We start from the raw sequence: 21,992 nt of genomic DNA on the forward strand, positions 1-21,992 counted from the left end.
GTTGTGTTTTAGTTACTTGAGGACAAGAAATTGTTTTAAGTTGAGGGTGTAGATGTGTGAGCAGATGCTAACACATTTGAGGCTTTTAACTAAGAATAATTGTAAAGTCTCAAGCAACTTTTGTCGTTTTTGATTGTTTTCTATTTGATATTGTAGTAAAAGTCAAGATGTAAGAGAACCAGCAATAATGGAAGTAAAAGAGTTTATTTCTGAGCAAGTAGAGAGGTAAGTATAGCTGACGACTTTTCTGATAATGTGTCAGCCTTATGATAAGCTATCAGAGTTGCTGTCAGCCTTAGAAAGAGAATGAGCCCCAACTGGAATTCGTGATGACATCTGTGATAGGCCATCAGAAGTGTGATAAGCTGCCAGGCTCATCATTAGACTTAGGTAGGGAATGGGATTTGAAGTAAAGAAGCGACGACAATTTTGATTAGTCATCACATTTCTGATAAGCCATTACGTCTTATCGTCAACCTAAGGTTGAGAGTGTCAAAAGTAAAGAGGAGCTGATGACATTACTGATAATTCATCAGACTGCTAATAAGCCATCACGTCTCATTGTCAACCTAAGATAGAGATTTTCAAAAATGAAGAGGAGCTAACGACATTCCTGATAAGTCGTCAGACTCCTGATAAGCCGTCACACCCGTCGTCTCCTGTCCGAGAAAATAATGTGATCTTTGATTTTTTTTTTCCATAATTAGGCTAAAGTATTTAAAGCATATGTTGGGTTTTTCTAATCATATGGAGGGAACTGACGTTTTGAGAATATCTTCTCTCTAGTTTTCTAACTTGTACTTTACAATTATTTTTGGAGAGATTATTACAAATGTTTTGGGATTTTCTATTGTGAATCAAATCTGAGAAACAGTTGTTGCTATTCATCTTGGTGTAAGTTCACATATCAAACTATGAATCAACTTGTTGTCTTGATTATTTTATTATGAGTAGCTAAATTCCCTTAACCCGAGTTGTGGGATCTATGGGTTTGGGTTTGTAACATAACTAAGTGCTCAAGATTATACGGTGGTAGAAAATTCTTGTTAATTCCATTATTATATACTCTGAATATTGGTTGAAAACAACAGGCCTTGCTTACTGGTGATTTGCTTGAGATAAGAAATTAACCCTAGTAAGAAGTGAATTATCAATAGGGACTTAGAAGTATCAAACTCCCATTTAATAATTAATGTTGGAAGAAGATTAATTAACTTGAGATAACATCCTGTTATGAAATATAAATCCCGTAAGTTTGAGAGAATTAGGTGGTTAAATGTCTAAATAGGTTAAGAAACATTTAGACATAACTTCAACAAGGATAGTATGTTGTTCCTACCTACCATAAGAATCTTGAACTGTTACTAGCGTCAGTCAAATCCCAACACCCATAGTGAACATAACTTTGGTTTTCCTTATCATATTGATTTCAACCACTGAATTGAGAAGTAATTATTTGTTACCTATCGAAAAACCCCATTCACAGGAAACAAATAACTATTAGTTGATTAACCCACAGATAACTCAAATTCACACCATATTCCCTGTGGGATTCGACCCCAACCTTGTTGTCTTATATATTGACAACGATCCCTTAGATTTTTTATGAAGGGAAAAGACCAAAAGGACCCTCAACTTAAATTATAGAAACTCGATCATCAGTCATCACGAGTCATCCCGATGACTCGTATCATCTGCTTATGAGTTAACCCAGCAACTCGTAAGCTTGGCAGAGACTAAGAAAGTATACACTAGTATTGATACGAGTTATATATTATGACTTGTTATGTGTCACCACAAAATATAGCAACTTACGACCATCAATATATGATTCATAACATCTAGTAACGAATTGTATGGTTGAGTTCTCAAGTGACAAGAAACTTTAATAATTTTACACAATCTTTATTATGACTTCATAATACAACTCATGATGAGTCTTGACGGCTAAAGGGATGAGTTTAAAGTTACCATTTCCTCGAACTAAGACGAGGCTTGATGCATTGGGAATCCAATCTCATGGGCTATTTCTTAGGTGGTTTAGAACATTAAAATGCTAGGAATCAGAATATCTCCCTCTTGGGATCATTTGTCCTCAAATGAAATTGATCAGGATGAGAATTCTAAGGAAGCTGAGGTCGTATACTGAATGCTTATGAACTGAAACATGATTAAAATAACTGAGTCTAACACAATATACATGGACTTAACTGAATTCATGAATACATGAAATAACATAAGGATGGTTTAAAGTTGATATGAAAGAAGAGAGACAGTCAATTTTAGAGAAACCATAACATTAAGATGGATCTAAATTTATAGAGAAAAAATAAGGATACTTCGCTCACATATCTTCTTCTATTTCCCAAGTAGCTCCCTCAACAGAATGATTCTGAACTTTAACCAAGGATACTTTTTCATTCCTCAACCTACGAATTTGAAGGTCAAGGATCTTAACTAGAAATTCATCATATGAGATACAATCTTTCACTTCCACGAATTCCAAAGGAACCATAGAAACTGATAACCAATGCATTTCTTTAGCTAGGAGACATGAAACATCAGATGCACTGATGCCAAATCTATAGGGAACTAAAACTCATAAGATACCTTCCAAAAATGGCACAATTTTCTATATGGGCCAATATAGCGGGGACTGATCTTCCCCTTCTTGAAAAATCTCTTAACCCCTTTTAATGGGAAAAATTCTCAATTAAACCAAGTTACCAACATCGAATTTAAGATCTTTTCTCCTCACATCTGTATAAGATTTTTGGCAACATTGGGCTATCTTCAGCCTATCTCAAATTGACTGAACTTTCTCGATTCCCTCAAACACTGAATTTGGCCCTATCAAAGCAACTTCACCTACTTCAAACCAATCAATATGTAATCAATACCTCAACTCATAGAGAGCCTAAAATAGAGCCATATGAATGTTAGAGTGATAACTGTTATTGTAGGCAAAATCAATCAAAGTTAAGTGGCTATTCCAGTTACCCTTAACATCAATAACACAAGTTCTCAACATGCTCTATAAGATCTGAATAGTCCTCTCTTCCTAATCATCTGTTTATAGATGAAAAGCTGTATTGAGATGTACTTAGTACCAAGGCCCTTAAAAAATGTCTTCCAAAAGTAAGGTAAACTGAGTACCCCTAGATGAAATGATATTTAACAAAATTACATGCAACTTCACTAATTCCCTGAGATAGAGTCTAGCATGATCCCCAAATGAATATAAAGTATGCAATAACAAGAATAAAGTATGCACTAACAAGAATAAAGTTCACTTAGTCATTATATATACAATAACCCATATCAAGTCACACTGGCATTGCATAAGAGGCAATCCTATCAAAATATACATGTTTGCCACCTCTCACTTCCAAGTGGGCATGCTAAACTCCTGAAGTGTACCACTAGGCCTTTGGTGCTCAACCTTAACCTGCTAAAAATTTTAACACTTAGCTATAAAATATACAATATCATTCTTCATACCACTCCACCCATAGATCTCCCGCAAATCATGGTACATCTTAGTGGCCCCTAGGTGAATAGAATAAAGTGCACCATGTGCTTCAGCTAGTACTAACTGTCTCAGACCATCAACATACAAAATGCAAAGTCTGCCATAACAGCGAAGCATAACATCTCCCACTTTGGAGAAAACCTACACCTTTTGATATATAACAACCTCCTTTGACTTGAAAAAACTAGGATCCCTATCATGCTTTTATCTTACTCGATAACTAATGAAGATTTTGAACTATTCCTAACCCATATACTACCTTCGCTGAATCAACTAACCAAACTTCTAAACAAGAAATATTGTGAATCTCATGGACGAACTACTTCTTATTATCCTCAACATGAGCAACACTACCCATAGAAAATCTACTAAGGGCATTCGTCACTACATTGGCCTTTCTCGAATGATACAACACCCTTATATCTTAATCTTTCAACTACTCAAGCTATCTTTTCTATTAAAGATTGAGGTATTTCTGTGTGAACACATACTATATGCTCCTGTGATACATAAACACATCAACCTAAACCCCATAAAGGTAATGCATCCAAATCATTAAGGTAAAGACAACAGCTACCAACTCAAGATCGTGGGTTGGATTATTCTTTTCATGGAGTTTAACATATCTAGAGGCATAGGCTATGACCTTAACCCTCTACATTAATACGCCACCAAGACCAACCCTAGAAGTATTATAATACTCTACGAACCCATCTAAGCTATCTAGCAAAGTCAAGACTGGAGTGGAAGTACGTCGAGTTTTCAAATCTTGAAAACTCTTCTCACAGGAATTTGACCACTAAAATTTAACTTTCTTCTTTGTTAGGTGGGACATAGTAGAATTAAAATAATAAAACCGTTCAAAAAACCTTTCATAATAGCCAACTAATCCTTATAAACTCCTAATATTTGATGGATAGATGGGTTTAGGCCAATTTCTTACGACTTCAGTCTTTTGAGGATCAACTTAAATGCCATCATCGAAGATTATATGTCCAAGGAATGCTACCGACCTTCATAAAAATTTGCACTTATTGAACTTAATAAATAACTGATGATCTCTAAGTGTCTGCAACATAACCCACAGATGGCCTGCATGATCATTTTTACTACGGGAATAGACAAGGATGTCATCAATAAAGACTAAGACAAACATGTCCAAGTACTATTTAAACACCCTATTCATCAATTCTATAAAGCTTGAAGGAATATTTGGTTGTCCTAAGGACATAACTAGGAATTCAAAGTGACCATACCGAGTTCTAAAAGTTAATTTTGAAATGTCACATTCTATGATTCTAAGTTGATTATAGCCAGATCTGAGGTCTATCTTTGTGAAATAACTTACAGCCTAAAGTTGGTCCAAAAAGTCATCAATCCTGGGGAGAGGCTACTTTTTCTTGATTGTGTCCTTATTCAACTGACGATATTCAATGCTAACTGTGAGGGAACCATCTTTGTTGCGAATGAATAAAATTGGACCACCACAAAAAGAAACACTAGGCTTGATGAATCCTTTATCTATGAGATCTCTTAAGTACTCTATAATTCCTTAAGCTTTACTAGAGTTATTTTGTAAGTTTGAATAGAGATAGGCTGGGTATCCAAAAGGAAACCTATTCCAAATCTATTTCCCTTTCAGGAGAAACTCTAGGATGATCTTTAGGGAGTACATCGAGAAATTCTTATACTATTGGAACTGACTCAAGTCTTGGAGTTTCAGAATTTGAGTCCTTGACTCAGAAAAGATGATAAACACACCCAATTGACATCATTTGTCTCACCTTGTGATAAAAAGTAAACTGACCCTTAAGCACTGAAGTACAACCTCTCTATTCAATAACTTGTTTATTAAGAAAATGGAACTAAACAATTCTATTTTTATATTCAACTGAGGCATAGAATTAGTGTGTCCAATCTATACAAAGAATAATGTAAAAATTGGTCATCTCTAGCTCTACAAGATTAATTGAGATAAATTCTTTGAAATTCTAATTGGGTAATTTTTGTATACCCATCATACTATAGTAGACTTACCTATAGGCTAGACAGTGAGAAAGACTTTACTAATATTTTGGGACAGCCACCAAAGTCTACGGCTATTAAAGGAGTCACAAAAAAGTAAAGGTATGGGGTTCAACAATGCATATACGTGAAGGTGAAAAACTTGCAACGTACCTGTAACTATATCAGGAGATCTTTTCAGATCAGGCCAAGTATGGAGAGCATACACTCTATTTTGGTGTTTCCCACTGCTATCACTAGAGGTGGCACCCTGCTGAGTAGGGCAACCTGCTGGAGTTGATGAAAACTAGAATAGCCTAGATGGCATGAATCCTTTTTGGATACTCCTTGATCATGTGTCCTGGCTTGCCAAACCCAAGACACACATCACTACTTGCTCTACATTTACCCTTATGATTCCTATAACAGTTCCTATAGAGTAGATTGGTACGACCATTATTTACACTACCCTATGGAGCTAAAAATTTCTAGTAAAGGTGATAATGGTTACCACCTTCTGACTTTGAATGTGAGAAGTTGAAGCTACCTATTCTTGCCTTTTAATTCTCCCTTTCCTTCTCCTTATGCTTCTTCTCTTTAATATACTAGGTATAAACCATAATCTTTGCAAGGTCCATCTCTTTAATCAACATAGTAGTCCTACTCTCCTTGACCATATTATTAGATACGCCAGATACAAACTTATTCATACTGGACCTATAGTCATCCACTATAGTAGGAAAATATCTGACTCACTGAATGAACTTGAGAAAGTATTCCTTCATACTCATGCTACCCTGATTCAAGTTAATAAACTCTTGAACCATAGCTTACCTCAACTCTAATGGGAAGAAGCTATCTAAGAAAGCCATGTCAAACTCTTCCCACTTTATAGGCCCTGCCTCAACAGGTTTGTCCTTTTTCCATTACTTAAACTAGGTGTGAGCTACTCATTACAACTGATACATAGCTAAATGTGAACTCTCACTAGATGTGACAACAGTGATATCTAAATGTTTCTATACAACATCAAAGGGGGTTTTATTAGGATGAAGTATCATATCCTAGTTGTAGCTATATTCATCACTTGATTAGATAGGGCAACAACCTAATGATTATTCTGAGAAGCTATAAAATAGTCCAAGGCTGTGAAAGTAGCCTAGAACCAAGCTTGAGAAACATGGTCATTTAGGAGATCCTCCTAAATAGGTGATGGTGCAGGGTGATCAATGTTTCTTCTTCCATTGTTTTTTGGAAGGCATTGTCTGAAAATAGAATGATGGACGAGTTATAAAAAGAAATGAAATAGATCCCATGATCTTTCACTGGACATGAATACATAAAGAAGGGAAAAATTCCTAAAAATGTCTTGTAGCCTCTTTTCCACAAGTGTGGCATGCTTCACACACATGTACAAGAATCTACTCAATGCGATTACTAGACACCATATGACACTTTTAAACCTTAGCCTCTGATACCAATTTTTTTCATGATCGGAGGCTACCCCCTGGTTACAACATTGTGTTTATGTCCATAAGTGACCCAAAGCTAACCTATGTACTAGTACTTGTTGAGAACACTAAATAAAATAGATACTAAAATAGCATATGCGGAAATAAACTGATAAAATATGGTAAAAAATAGAATATTGATCTTAATATAAATTACATATCTGAAGGACAACTAATAAGATCTAAAAGATAAATTGACTGTCTTTATTATCCAATATGAACCTCCGAAAGCCTCTATCATGAGGAGTTGATGGGACAGGCCCCGAACTAACTTCAACTGACTGACATAAAAGTAACAATTGTAAAGGACTTAAATAAAAATATCATTCTTGATGAATGAGGAATCACCACTGCTACTAATGGAAGGATGGTAATCTAAGGATGCTTAGTGAACTGCATGTCTGAACCTATGTTATAAGACAACATAGCATAGAGAAAAGTATGCAATCAATACTTTGAATAGACGACTATGTGAGGCATGGGCTATTGAAATACTTGTGAAATCTAAAAATAGATTCACAAACATGTAAAACTGAGAATGCAAGACCAAGTATAGTATATAATAACGTGATCTTAATAAGTACATAATTGTTTTTTGATTAATTGAAATATGTCATCATGACTTTAAAAATTGGGTTATCCAACCCATTATCACATCAGATCAACACAATTAAAATAAAAGTCAATGTAGACATTAAGTCATAAGTTATGCTAGAAGGCAATAATAGATGTAAATTTCACAAATAAGTACAAAGCCAAGGGATTCTAAGTTCTACAATAGAACCATAGCATATCTCAACTCCTATGCTTAAATTAACCTTTGAAGAATACTTTTTCTCTTTCATTCATATTCAATTAATTCTTGGTTAATAAAATAACAAGAATACACCTCTATTTCAATATTTTATTCTATTTTAAGTGTTCATATCACAACCCATTGATTTTCGTAATTTTATCTTATTGCATCATCTTAGGGCGTTCTTATCATTTCAACCTAATAAATTTTAGTTAAAGCAGCATAAAAAATCATAATTCTAGTTCCAGTAGTATATTCTAACATAATTGGATTATTACATACTAAATCCATAAATAATCCCATCATTCTTTTCATCAATTTTCAAAAGCATGGGTTACACCCCAAAAACCACCATTAATCCATTTTCTACAATTTTTCTAAGGTTAATATATGGAATTCAAGTTTAGAACGTAATTACTTACTGCCAAAGAAGAATGGGACCAAAAATCATTAGAAATTATCTTCCCTAAAGCTCAATAGTATTTTCAAAAAATAGATAATGAAAATATCTTATGCATTTTAAATACTAAAATTTTACTATAAATTACCACAACAATAGATATTTGCCACTTTAGTGGTTTTCATTCTTTTTTATGCAGGTTGTTGCCGCAATTTTAGTTACCCTCATTGTTGTTATTTTTTCTACTATGGTTGTATGGGCAGATCTAAGGACCCTTTCTAATATTTTATCATTTTACAACATGCATTATGAATTTCGATATAAAAAACAAACCCTTCTATGATAAATGCTAAAAGATAGAGTTATATTACTCTATATTGGGTGTTAAAAGTTACTATGACTTTCTATAGTCATTGACTATGTAGTTTTAACCTAAATCCTAAAACTATAAAAAACAAGTAATATAATATTTTATTCGACTATCATTACCTCACAAATAATCCAACCATAGGCTGGCCCTGAATTAAGAAGAGACTAGGTGCAAATTTTCCCTTTTATTTTAGGGTAATGTCATTTTGAGTCATTAGAGTCCACCAGGAAGAACTTAATAGCTTTTATATGTGGGAATCAAAGGGGTTTTATATTATTCTGGTAGTCGACCTTTATTAGATCGATGTTGTCTTACCAGTGTTAGAGTTTGACATTTTAAGAAAAACTATCGCAATGGTAGGCAGTTAGGTTTTTAGGGTCGACGTGGTAGTAATTAGACAGGTTGTGGTTGTAATTGGCATTTTTGTAATGTATTTAGAAGTTGTGGAAGGGGTGTTCACCCTTCTTATCTCATATTTGGGACACTAGTGCACAGTTCCCATCTATTAGATGTTTCAATTCGAGGAAGTATTTCCTACCAACTTGCCTAATATTTCTTCATATTAGGGAATCAACTTTTGAATTGATTTAGAGCAGGATACTCACCCTTTATCTATTATGTCCTATAAAATAGATTTAATAGTGTTAAAAAAAGATTACACTTCATTATAAAAGATTCTTAATATGGGATTCACTCATCCTAGTGCTTCACCATGGGATGATCCAGTGTTGTATGTTAAAAAGTAGGATGCTAGTATGATAATATGTATTCACTATCGATAGTTGAATAAGAAAACTTTCTAAAACAAGAACCAATTTCCTAGAATAGATGATTTGTTTGACCAGTTATAGGTTGCTTTAATGTTTTTGAGATAGATCTAAGTTCGAGTTTCATCAGTTATAGATACGACCTGAGGGTATTTCCCAAAATAAATTTTAATACTAATTATGGGCATTATAAATTCTTAGTAACATCCTTTGGTTTTACTAATGCACCAGCAATATTCATGTGGTTGATGAATGGTATCTTTAAACTCTTTCTTAGATCTATTTGGTATTATAGTTATTGATGACATTTTGTCTTATTTAAAGGTAAGGAGGAGCATGTAAGAGATTTTAGTATTGTCTTAAATATATTAAGTGAGGAGAAGTTTTATGTGAAATTCTCTATGTTTAAATTTAGGATATTCTTCATGTTCTTTTTGGGGCATGTGGTTTTTGAAAAGTTACTAATGATAGATCCTCTAAAGGTTGATGTAGTACTGAATTGGGCTAGGCTGACTTTTCTGAATGTAGTTCATAGCTTTGTGGGTTTTTCTAGATATTATTAAGGATTTATCAAGGGATTTTCCACTATTGCTACTCACTTAATACGATAAACTCATAAGAAAGTACATTTCATTTTATCAGACAAGTATGAAGAGAGCTTTCAAAAGGTTATGTCTCTATTGATCATAGCTCCATTCCTTTCCTTACTCATTGAAGGTAAGGATTTTATATTATTGGTCTGATGCTTCACATTGTTGCTTGGGTGTTGTGTTAATAACGAATAAGAACATGATATATTGTGCTTTAAGGAAACTAAAGGTTTATGAGTGTAATAATCCCAATCATGATATGATCTAGCAGTTCTAATTTTTGCAATCAAATGATAAACACTACCTATATAGTAAAAAATATGAAGTCTTCATATTCTATCGCAGCCTATAACTTGTATTTACTTGAAAAAACTTAAATTTGAGACCAAGGTGGTAGATAGATTTACTAAATAATTATAATGTTATTATCCATTATCATTTATGAAATGCCAATATGGTGATAGATATATTGAGAAAGAAAATCGTGTATATGAAAAGCTTAGTATGCTTGAAAGTAACAAGATGACTTTACATAGAGATTTCCAAACTGTAGCCTATATTTTTATACGTTTAAGTTATTTGAAGGGGTAGAGTATTGGTTAGTGTTGAGGAAAGATAGACATTTCTTGATAAAATCAAGGCTATGTAGTTTGAAGAGTTAAAGCTGGACTAGATTCATAACAAGGTGGTGTGTGGTGAGTCTTTAGTGGCCACACTTGATGCTTGTATTATTTTAAGGGTGATGGGAGCGTGTGTGCCTAAGTTGATGCTTTGATTTCCAGTTTCCTAGAAGAAGATCATTTCTCTAGATATTTTATTAATCCTAATATAGCCATGATATGTCATCACTTGAGGTAGCTCTATTATTGGCCTTAAATTATTGTTTAATAGTCATGTATGTAGCCTAATTTCATAATAGTTAGCTAGTAAAATTGGACCGTCAAAGTCCAATGCGTTGCTTTCGAGGATACATATTCTTGAGTAAAAACAAGAGAGGATTTTTATGGATTTTCAGTGGGTCTTTCTAAGACACTGGGCTGTATGATTCAAAGTTTTGTTATTGTTGACAAGCTTACAAAGTACACTCATTTCTCTTTGATTAAGGTGAATTATAACTCAGGGAACGTAGATAAAATATATGTTAAAAAGATGATTTAAGATTACATGGGGTTCATGTTTGCATTATATTCTATTGAGGTACACAACTTATCTCCAAGGTTTGGCACAAATTGCATGAGAATTGGGAACAAATCTTGATCTTAGTACCACTTTTCATCCTTAAACTAATAGGTAGTCTAATAGGACCATTTATGCACTAGAAGACACGCTTGAAGCGTGGATTACTGATTTTGGGAGTCACTGGTATCAATTTCTGGCATTGTTAAAATTCTTTTACAATAATCGTTACTACCCTAGCATTATTGTGGCCCCAATTTGAGCTCCATATTAAAGGAGATATAGATCAAACATAGTCTAGTTTGAGGTGGGTGATGTGAAATCTTCAAGAATAAATTATTATTTGATAAGAATCTCTCCTATTGAGTGGAATCCATAGTAATATTTGATTGAGAAGTTCAAAAGTTAAGGACTAAAGAGTTAAGATTTGTCAAAGTCCTATAGAAACACTATTTTGTTGAGGAGTACACTTGGGAGACTAAGTCGAATATGCATAATAAGAACCCTCACTTCGTTAAGGATTTAGGTACTTGTTAGTTTTTCACTTCTTTTCGATTATTTATTATTATGGGATGAACAATGTGTAAAATGGTTTGTATTGTAACGACCCTTTTCATTATTACAGTATATGTTAGCATTTAAAATTCAAGTTAAGATTTTTTCAAAACAAAGTGTTAAGAATTTAAAGCTAGGCTAGTCATGATTGAATTCTAGGTATGGAGTGGTCTAATTAAATTTAGTATGGATAGGATAATGTTTCATTGATTAAGATCATACTGTGTTAGCTATAAGGTTTGACAATTTGTAGAAATATTCAAAATTGAATTTGGGTTAGTAGAACTCCAGATGTAGCAGTTGACTTAAAGAGGTTAGTCAGGAGGTCAAGATCTGGGAGTTTGTTGTAAAATAGCAAACCTGGAAACTGATAAAACTCACTACCTCACCTACCCTGCCATAGAGGATGGCAGGACATTATCGTGGTCCCTCTATTATTGGAATTCTTCTGCAATAGTGAGAGTTAGCTTTAGTTTGCACTGCTAGATTTTGCTACAGTATTCGGATCAAACTAAAGCAGTCTGATCCCTTTATAGCTATCTAATCCCCCTATAAAGATGCCACTACACTTGTAATTGAGCTGCTATAGCAGGCTACACACAGTAAAATAGATTATTTTTAAACTTAAATGTTCTTTTTAATTGAAACACATTCAAGGTCAATTTTGCGTGATTAGAGGCTAATTCCATTAGTTTACATCCAAGTTACTTTTTAGAGATAAATCAATTCACCTATATAAAAAGATTTTTTATTCCTTATTCTTTTAATCTCTTAATTTTGATCACGGTGGAGCTATGAGCTACACCTTGGTGGATTTTCAAGTGTAAAATGGTTAAAATAATATAAAACCTTGGATTTTAGCCAATGGTTGCTAGATATTGATATTATACTAGAATTCAATCTTAATATGATAAATATAAAGTATTAAAGTAGGATAAAGTTAGAAAACCCCCACAATGAGTGAATAATTCATGAATTTGGCCTTAAGATAATAGAATTAGATTAAAATACCTAGAAGTGCTAGAACATCAGTTTATTGGTGTTCTATGTGTTGTTTTTAGATTAAAATCAAACTGACTCGATCAGAAAGAGCAAGGCTCATGTCTATTTGAAAATTTTAAGACATAGAATGGGGTAGATAATGGTTGTATTGGATTTAAAACTCTAGTTGATTTTATGTGTTTGTATTAATTACCTTTTGTCTACTTGTTACAATGCATTCAAGACATAGAATGAGGTAGATAATGGTTGAATTAGATTTAAAACTCAAGTTGATTTTATGTGTTTGTATTAATTAACTTTCTCTCTACTTGTTGCAATTCATGCTATTGTATATTGAACTTACTGATTGTAAATTTATGTTGGAAATTGATAATCTATAATGTGACTAGTAATATAGACCTTGTTTTATTTACAAAGTTATTGATTTACTTATTACTTGGTTGTACTTATATAACTATTGTCTATTATTATAATATGATCTTGTAAAGTTTGATCATGATTGAATAAATGAATTTCAGGAAGGATCAGGGTGGGGATGTTTCAATAAGGGTGTTATAATATTTGTCTTGGAATAAGGATGGAATGCTCTGGCTGTAATACCCCGAGAATCCCAATCGATATTAGAACCATGCTACAAGCTCAAGAGAAATAAATTATCGTTATTTGGTAGTTTTATGATCAAGTTACATGTATAATAAGGCCTCAAATATCAGAGCTGCCAAGGAGAGACGGGCAAGCTGACATACAATCAAGTCAGCGATGGACCATTGCTTTATCCATTGAAATTGAGGTATCAAGTTCATTTATGACCCAAAACTAATGGTTGGAGTGATGTTCATCACCGGAGTGATAGTCCATTACCCAGACCGTCTATTTTGTCTGAAACAGCACTTCAACAAGGTTTTAAAGGTCTTTTTGGGTCTTTTTCCACCCATTTTAATCCATAGTTACATCAAATCAAAGCACATAACTCCTTATTCATCCATAACATCAAAATTAGGGTTTCTTTCAAGATCAAAACCCAAAAACTAGATTCAAACCCTTCTTCAGAAAAACTCAAGAATCAAAATGTCACCATTCAACAACCTTAAAGAGAAGTTAGACTCCTTCTAGATTCAAGCTTTTGAGGTATGTAAAGTGATGATTCATGGGATTCTTTCACCCAAGAAGCTCAAGAATCTGATATTTAAACTCATGATTGTAGTTTCCATGTGGTGGGTTGATTTTAACTATGTTGATGTGGTTGTATGAATCCCAAGTTGGAGTCTTTATGTACTTTTCATGAAATTATGCAAGTATGTAGGTAACTTTTAAGTAGAGTTGATTAAAGTAACCATGATGTATGAACTAGTGTATATGCCTAAGTATAAGGTTATGCATGCAATGTGTTTGATAAAATGCCCAAAGAACAAGAATCAAGCTTTAACACTCAATTATGACCAAATTGATGAACCCATGCTTGAACCTTATGTTCAAAATGACTGCCATGTTATTGTTATGCATTGAAATTGTTTGATGGATTGTTCACGAGATTAACCTATGAAATTATGACATGTTTATATGCTTTCCTATTCATGTACCAAACCATGATAATCGAGTGCCTTATGAAATTCCCCAATGATTGTATTATGGATTGTTGATTATGGTCGCGAGTCCAGGAAGTGTCATGTCTTATCTCTTTCATGCTATTTAGTTCAGGGGTACTTCTACCCGACAGTTTAGTTATGAGCCTAGAGCTAGTGTCATGTTTTCAAGATACTCTCAGTCAAGTCATGTTCTTTAGAATTCATTCAGTCTCATGACTCAGGAAAACTTAGTAATCTCAGTAAACTTAGTAAGTTATCTGATCTCAGTAATATTCCGTCAGTCAATGGAACTCAATGAATCAGTCCAGTCGGTTCAATATAATTAATTCAGTGTCTAATTAGATGGGAGTAGGATTCAGCACTAACTGGGCCCAAGGATGGGAACTCACCTATGAGTATAGGGTGTGATTCTTAGAAGCAATCCTTGTGCTCTAGAACTGTGTTGCCAGCTTAGGTTGATACATCTAACCTGTTAGATGAGGGTTGATGAGGTGGCTTAACCTATTAGATGAGGGTCCCACCATTCTCATTAGAGTACCTGTTAGATAAGGGATCACACATAGGTTTTCCTTACTAGTGGCACAGTTTTGACACTCTTCCAATTGGGTTTAGAGATTGAACCCCAACTCTTCTATAATGCTATATTTAGGGAATGTCGGTTAAATGACTACTTCCCACAGTTACAGTCTTAGTCTCAGTCTTAGTAATAGAACTCAGATAGTTCTACAGAATTCAGGACTGTCAGATACAGTCACCTAATTCAGTATGGAACTCAGCTAGTTTCATTAGCAACAGGACTGTCAGACACCATCATTTAGATAATAGTATATCAAATATTCAAAACTTATGTTATCAGTATTCAAATTCAGTGATGTCATGATCTAAGTCATAGTTCACGTATGCATGCAGGTATTCTCACGTTCATGCTATTTAGTCAGTTAGTATTGTTCATGCATATAAACCCCTTGCATTTATCCTACCTCACTTCCATACCAGTATATTCAATCGTATTGACATATTTGTGCTATGGTGTTTTATACCATAAGTTCAGAAGCACAAGCTCCAGAGCATCCTTAGTAGATCAGTCATTCAACAGACAGACTAGTAGTAATTCCTTATTATTTGATGATGTTATTATTTGACTATTCATTCTTTCAGTGATTAGCTAATTTTACCAGGTGGAATTAGTTGGGGGCATATCCCATGAACTCCTTATTCAGATAGTTTAGAGGCTTTTAGACTAGCATGTTCAGATATTTTTCAATTGTTTTTGTATTGATATAACGTATCTCCAGATGTTATGTTTAATCAGATTTTTGAACCTTATGGCCTTAACCTTTTATTTTGCAATTATACAGTATATTATGTAGTGCTCAGTTACATATATCAGTCATGGGTTATATTGTGGTCCTTTGAGATCATGAGCACCGTGTGGTATTCCCTCTACCAGATTCGGGGTGTTACAAACTTGGTATCAGAGCCTAATGTTCAATAGTGTCCTAGGAGGTCTGAAAAGCCGTATCTAGTAGAGTCTTACGCATGGGAGTGTTGCGCGCAACATTTATGTATAGGAGGCTATAAGATATTTTGGGAATAGTTTCCTTTCTTTCAGTATTTATGTCATGCCAATAAGCATTAGCTCAAATATGAATCTCATTCTAATCCATTTCTCCCATTCGTTTATAGATCATGCCCTCTAAAAAGGCTAACAAAAGAAGAATCGGGAATCGATCAGCACCACAGTCCATCCAAGCAGATTCCCTAGACGAGCATATCATTCATGGCAAATTCATAACTGACTCCTTTACTTTATCTTACTCAATAGTAGCTTAGATCCATCCGCAGATTGTTGTCCCACCTAAGCATATGTTTCATACCCATAAGAGTAAGGTGGGGAAACTTAGGGAGAATGAAAGAAAGAGAGATAATTAGAGGGCTAAAATTGATAGCTTTAATTTCAATCAGCCTAAGTCAAAGGGTAGGAATCGTTGTCAGTTCTGCTCAAATTCCTTAGTTTAAACTCCAGCCCTAGTCAGTGTCCCAACACCAAAGTTTATAAAAGGTAACAGTGATAGGGCATCTTCAAGGCAGTGTAGCATTTGCCTGAACTAATCCGCTTTGCCAAACTTGTGGTAAGAACCACATGGGTATTTCCAAAACTGGCAATGAGGTATGTTTTGGATGTGGCAATCCCAGCTACAGAGTTAGAGATTGCCCCAATCAGGATTTTAGGGTTAGCAGAACCGTTTCTTATTTTAGTACGGTTGCCTAAATCAGCACGGTGCCACTTCCACCACAACCAATGGGCAGTGTCCAAATAGTCTCTATTCTCTTCACTCCCAGCAAGATCAGGAAAATTCTCCTGATGTGGTCACTGGTACATTAAAAATATTTTATTTGCATGTTTACACTTTGCTAGATCCAAGAGTTTTTTTTGTCTTTCATTACACCTTATATAGCAGTTGATTTCAGAATCAGTCTCTAAATTCAAAAAGATCCCTTCTCAGTCTCTACCCTAGTGGGTAAATCTATCATAGCTCGACGAGTATTTAGGAACTGTCCGATGATAGTATCTCAGAAGGTCACTTCAACAGACTTAGTCGAATTAGAGATGACTAATTTTTATATCATTCTCGGCATGGAGTGGCTTCATTCCGCCCATGCCACATTCGACTGCAGAAATAGAATTGTCAAGTTTTAGTTCTGAGTGGACTTTTGCTTGAGTGGAAGAGTAGTATTTAAGCTTTCAGAGGTCATCTTATTTCCCACCTATGAGCTAGATAAATGATATCTAAGGGATGTGTCTATCATCTTGTTCTAGTTAAGAACTCTAGTTCCAAAACTCCCAGTCTTGAGTTAGTTCCAGTTGAGAGTGAATATTTAGATGTCTATCTAGAAGATCTTCTTAGAGTTTCTCCTAAGAGGGAAATAAACTTTGGCTTTGACCTTCTTTCAGAAACTTAGCCCATATCTATTCCACCATACAAATTGGCATAGCAGAACTCAACAAATGTGATATTTTGAAAATAGCTTTCAGAACTTGGTATGGTCATTTCAAATTCTTTGTCATGTCCTTTAGTCTTATTAATGTCCCAACAGCTTTCATGGACTCTATGAACCATATATTCAACAAGTGCTTCGACATATTTGTCATAGAATTCATAGATGACATTCTTTTATACTCCCGCAGTGAGCGTGATCATGCAGATCATCTTAGAAAAGTGTTACGGACCCTCAAAACCCATCAGTTATCATGATATCATTTCATGTCCTACATGTCAGCTCTTTGACCATCGCTCATATTTATGTACGTTAGTAAGAATCATGTACGCTCACAATTCCTAGTATAAAGAGTTCCAGTTCACTCCATGTTATGAATTATATCCCATGAGTACAAAAACTTTAGACTCAAATAATGCAGCTCAAGACTCATGCGGCATTTTGAATGATCAAGCAAAATCAGATTATATCACATATACCCTCAGTTTAGATCCCTTGGTGAAATCTATAGTGTTGATGCTCTATCCTTTAAGCCTCAGTTGCAGCATTAATTTAGTAATCAATATTTACTAAAGGACTAAGATAGTCCTGCAGAACCATGGCTTTAAGCTATCAATTACTTAGCCATCATAATTCAGTATCAGTTTAAACTTCAGTTATCAGTATTTGGATTTAAGAACCCAATATTTAGTTCTAGTATGAGTTCAGTTGTAGTTGTATTTACAGCGTCAACTCAAGTTTAGTAATCAGATCAGAAACTCAATCCAGATCTAGGTTTGATTGATCATAGCATACGGTTATTAGTTATTAAGTTATTAGTATTTCCGTACTTCAGTTTACAGAATGTCTCTGAATCATGTTATACATTTGGTCTTGCATCCTTAAGATAATACAGTTTTCACTCATTCATCCTCAGTTATCTCACGTTACCCAGTCAATCATTTCTTTCTATGCCTAATGCTCTATTGTTTTAGTCCAGTCATTCAGACTAAGCATAATTTAGTCTTACCTGCCCAGTATTCAACTATTAGCCATGCAGTTAATTAGATAAGTTAGTATATTTATACAATCGTGCTCAGCACACATGTGAATATTTTTAGTAGTCTAAAGTGATGTGTTTTACTAAGGCAAAGAGTATAGTGGAAGGAGTATTCAAGGGATATGTCTAAGCCTAGAAATTTTAGAAGCAGTGCATTAGGCTTAGTCACTCTATTTTAGATAATGATTTATTGGCATTGCCTCATAGTATAAGAATCCAAGCCATGTGTTGATCCCCTATTCAGATGTCCTACTTAGACAAGGCCAAGATTTGATTTCTACTTATAGTTTTTAGAACATTATAGAAATAGTGTCATAGAAATACTCTACTCAATTATAAGTTTTTGGTATAAGTTAGTCCGAAAAGCCATTGATTTAGTTTAACAGTCAGACAAACATGTTCGTTTGATGTGGCTTCCCATATTTGTGTCTAGTCACACTATCAAAAGTCTCATACATGTAAATATTCAATAATGGATCAACCAGATAGTAGCGGGTCTAGCTCAGTTCATGCGTCCTGCCTTAGTTTTAGAATCCAGATATTCAGTCACGATTAAGTTCGTAGTTGCCTTGTGCATTACCTCAGTTACCTCATAGCTCAAAAAAAAGGGAATATCAGCCCAACATTCTTCAAGGAAAAAAATGTCCCAAGGGGGATATACGCTATAATCCCCCAAACTTTTATGGCATAAAAATGCCATTCTCCCTTCATATAAAGAACCCATTTTGTTAAGGGTACCCATAGGTTGACCCTCTATCTACAATCTTAATCGTAATCAATGTACTCAATGGCTCAATTCAGTTCACAATAGTCATTCAATGTCACACATTATAGACTTAGTCATGTTCATATGTTCCTATTCATGCCTATTCAGTAAAGGATCTCGTCTTGAGATAAAATAAAATTTAGTATTTTGAAAATCTCTCCCGTGAAAGAAGTGAAAAGATTCGGCAAGAAGGAAAAACTCAGTCACCGATGTGTCGGTCCCTTACAAATTCTCAGTCACTTAGGCAAAGTAGGTTATAAGCTGGAACTGCTTTTGGATCTAGCTTTTGTTCATCTAGTCTTTCATGTCCCCTTGCTAAAGAAGGGCATAGGTGATCCAACATTTGTAGTCCCAATTGAGGGCATAGATATTTAGAACAGTCTCTCATATGAGAAAATAAAAGTTGAAATTCTTAACTTCAGATTCACAGACTGAGTAAAAAATAAGTCCCTGTTAAAGTTCTTTGGTGGAATTAGTCCGTTGAGGGAGATACATGGGAATTAGAAGCAGATATGTGGACCAAGTATCCTTACCTCTTCTCCACTAATTCATACCCAAGCCAAGGTAATAGCCTTCCTTAAGTCTATTCACCTTATGGTCCAAATTTTAGTTTCAAACTATGCTTAGTTTTCATTAAAACTTGGTATCTTTACCCTTACATGTTTATTCACATGTTCTTGAGTCAGTTTAGTAATGTATTCGCATATTAGATATACATTTTCAGCTTATCAGTACTCTCAGTCATGCATTTATGTATCAACTCAGTCATAAAACCATGTATCAGATATGCATGATCAGCATAAATCTTTGTAATGTTAGTTATATAGACATGTTTCATATGTTCATGTCCTTTAAGTAAGTTCAATCTATTAGAAATCTCAGTTTAGTCAGTCCCATTTGAAGATGAATATTCCCAAGGAGAAGATATTGTAATACCCAAGAATCCCAACTGATAGTAGAACCATGATTCAAGATCATGAGAAATAAAATATAGTGATTTGGTAGTTTTATGATCAAGTTATATGTATATTAAAGCCTCAAATATGTCCTATCTATTAGATGAATCAAAACATCCCTTACTGATTGAATTCGTGAGAAGGATATTGTCATAGTCAACTTCAAACAATCATATCTTTTGTTCTACTACTAATTTTTGATATCATAACCCACCAACAAATATAAAATTGAATTAGCTTTCCAACAATACAAATTTTTCCAAAATCTAGTATCAAAGTAAAAAGTTATGGTTGTTTTACTGAGAGCTATCCGAGATGCCAAGGAGCGACGGGCAAGCTGAGGGACCATCAATTCAGTGATGGAACATCTATTTGGGCATCATAACTGAGACATTAAGGACATTTTATGGCCTAAAACTGATGGTTGGAGTGACGGTTAGTCACCGGAGTGACAGTCCGTCACCTACACTGTCAATTTTTACCGAAACATCGCTGAAACAACATTTTAAAGGGTTTTTTAGGTCTTTTTCCACCCTTTTTAACCCCTAATCAGATAAAATCAAAGCACATAACTCCTCATTCATCTATACCATAAAAATTAGGGTTTCTTTAAAGAATAAAACCATGAACAAGATTCAAACCCTTCTCCACGAAAACTCAAGAATCAAAACGTTACCATTCAAGAACCTACAAGAAAAGTTAACCTCCTTCAAGATTCAAGATTTTGAGGTTTTTAAAGTGTTGATTCATGGGTTTATTTAACCTATGAATCTCAATTATCACATTTTTAAACTCATGAATTGTGATTTCCATGTGGTGGGTCGATTTTAATTATTTTGATGTGGCTGTACAAATCCCAAGTTGGAGTCTTTTTGTACTTTTCATGAAATTATGCTAGTATGTGGGTTGAAAACCTTTAAATAGAGTTGGTTAAAGTAACCATGTTGTATGAACTAGTTTATATGCCTAATCCTAAGGTTATGCATGCAATGTGTTTGATAAAATGCCCAAAGACCAAGAATCGTGCTTTAGATCTCAATTATGACCAAATTGATGAACCCATGTTTTACCCTTCTGTTCAAAATGACTTCCATGTTATTTTTATGCATTGAAATGGTTTTATGGATTGTTCGTGAGATTAACCTATAAAATTATGACATGTTCATATCTTTCCTATTCATGTACCAAACCATGATAGTCAAGTGCCTCATAAAATTCCCTAATGATTGTATAATGGATTGTTGATTATGGTCATGAGTCCAGTAAGTGTCATGTCTTGTCAGTTTCATGTTATCGAGTCCTAGGGGTACATTTACCCGACAATTTAGTTTTATTCCTAGAGCCAGTGTCATATTTTCAAGATACTCTCAGTCAAGCCATGTTCATTAGAATTCAGTCAGTTTTATGACTAAGGAAAACTCAGTGATCTCAGTAATTTTAGTCAGTTATCAGATCTAAGTAATATTTTGTCAGTCAATGGAACTCAGTAAACTTAGTCAAGTTAGTTAGTTTAATTAATTCAGTGTCTAATCTGATTGGAGTAGGATTCAGCACCAAGTGAGCCCAAGAATGGGAACTCACCTACGAGTAGAAGGTATGATTCTTAGAAGAAATCCTTAAACTCCAGAACTACATAGCCAGTGTAGGTTGAGACATCTGACCTATTAGATGAGGGTTGATAAGGTGGCTTAACCTATTAGATAAGGGTCCCATCATCCTCCTTACAGCACCTGTTAGATGAGGGATCACTCATAGCTTGTCCTTAACAGTGGCGTAGTTGACACCCTTCTAATTGGGGTTATAGATAAAACTCTAACTCAGCTATAATGCTTTATTTGGGACATGTTGGTTGGATGAATACTACCCATAGTTGAATTCTTAGTCTCATTCTCAGTAATAGAACTTAGATAGTTCCATAGAATTCAGGAGTGTCAAATACAGT

This window comes from Capsicum annuum, chromosome 6 (genome assembly GCF_002878395.1).
Source record: "Capsicum annuum cultivar UCD-10X-F1 chromosome 6, UCD10Xv1.1, whole genome shotgun sequence".
In the NCBI taxonomy this organism is placed as follows: Eukaryota; Viridiplantae; Streptophyta; class Magnoliopsida; order Solanales; family Solanaceae; genus Capsicum; species Capsicum annuum.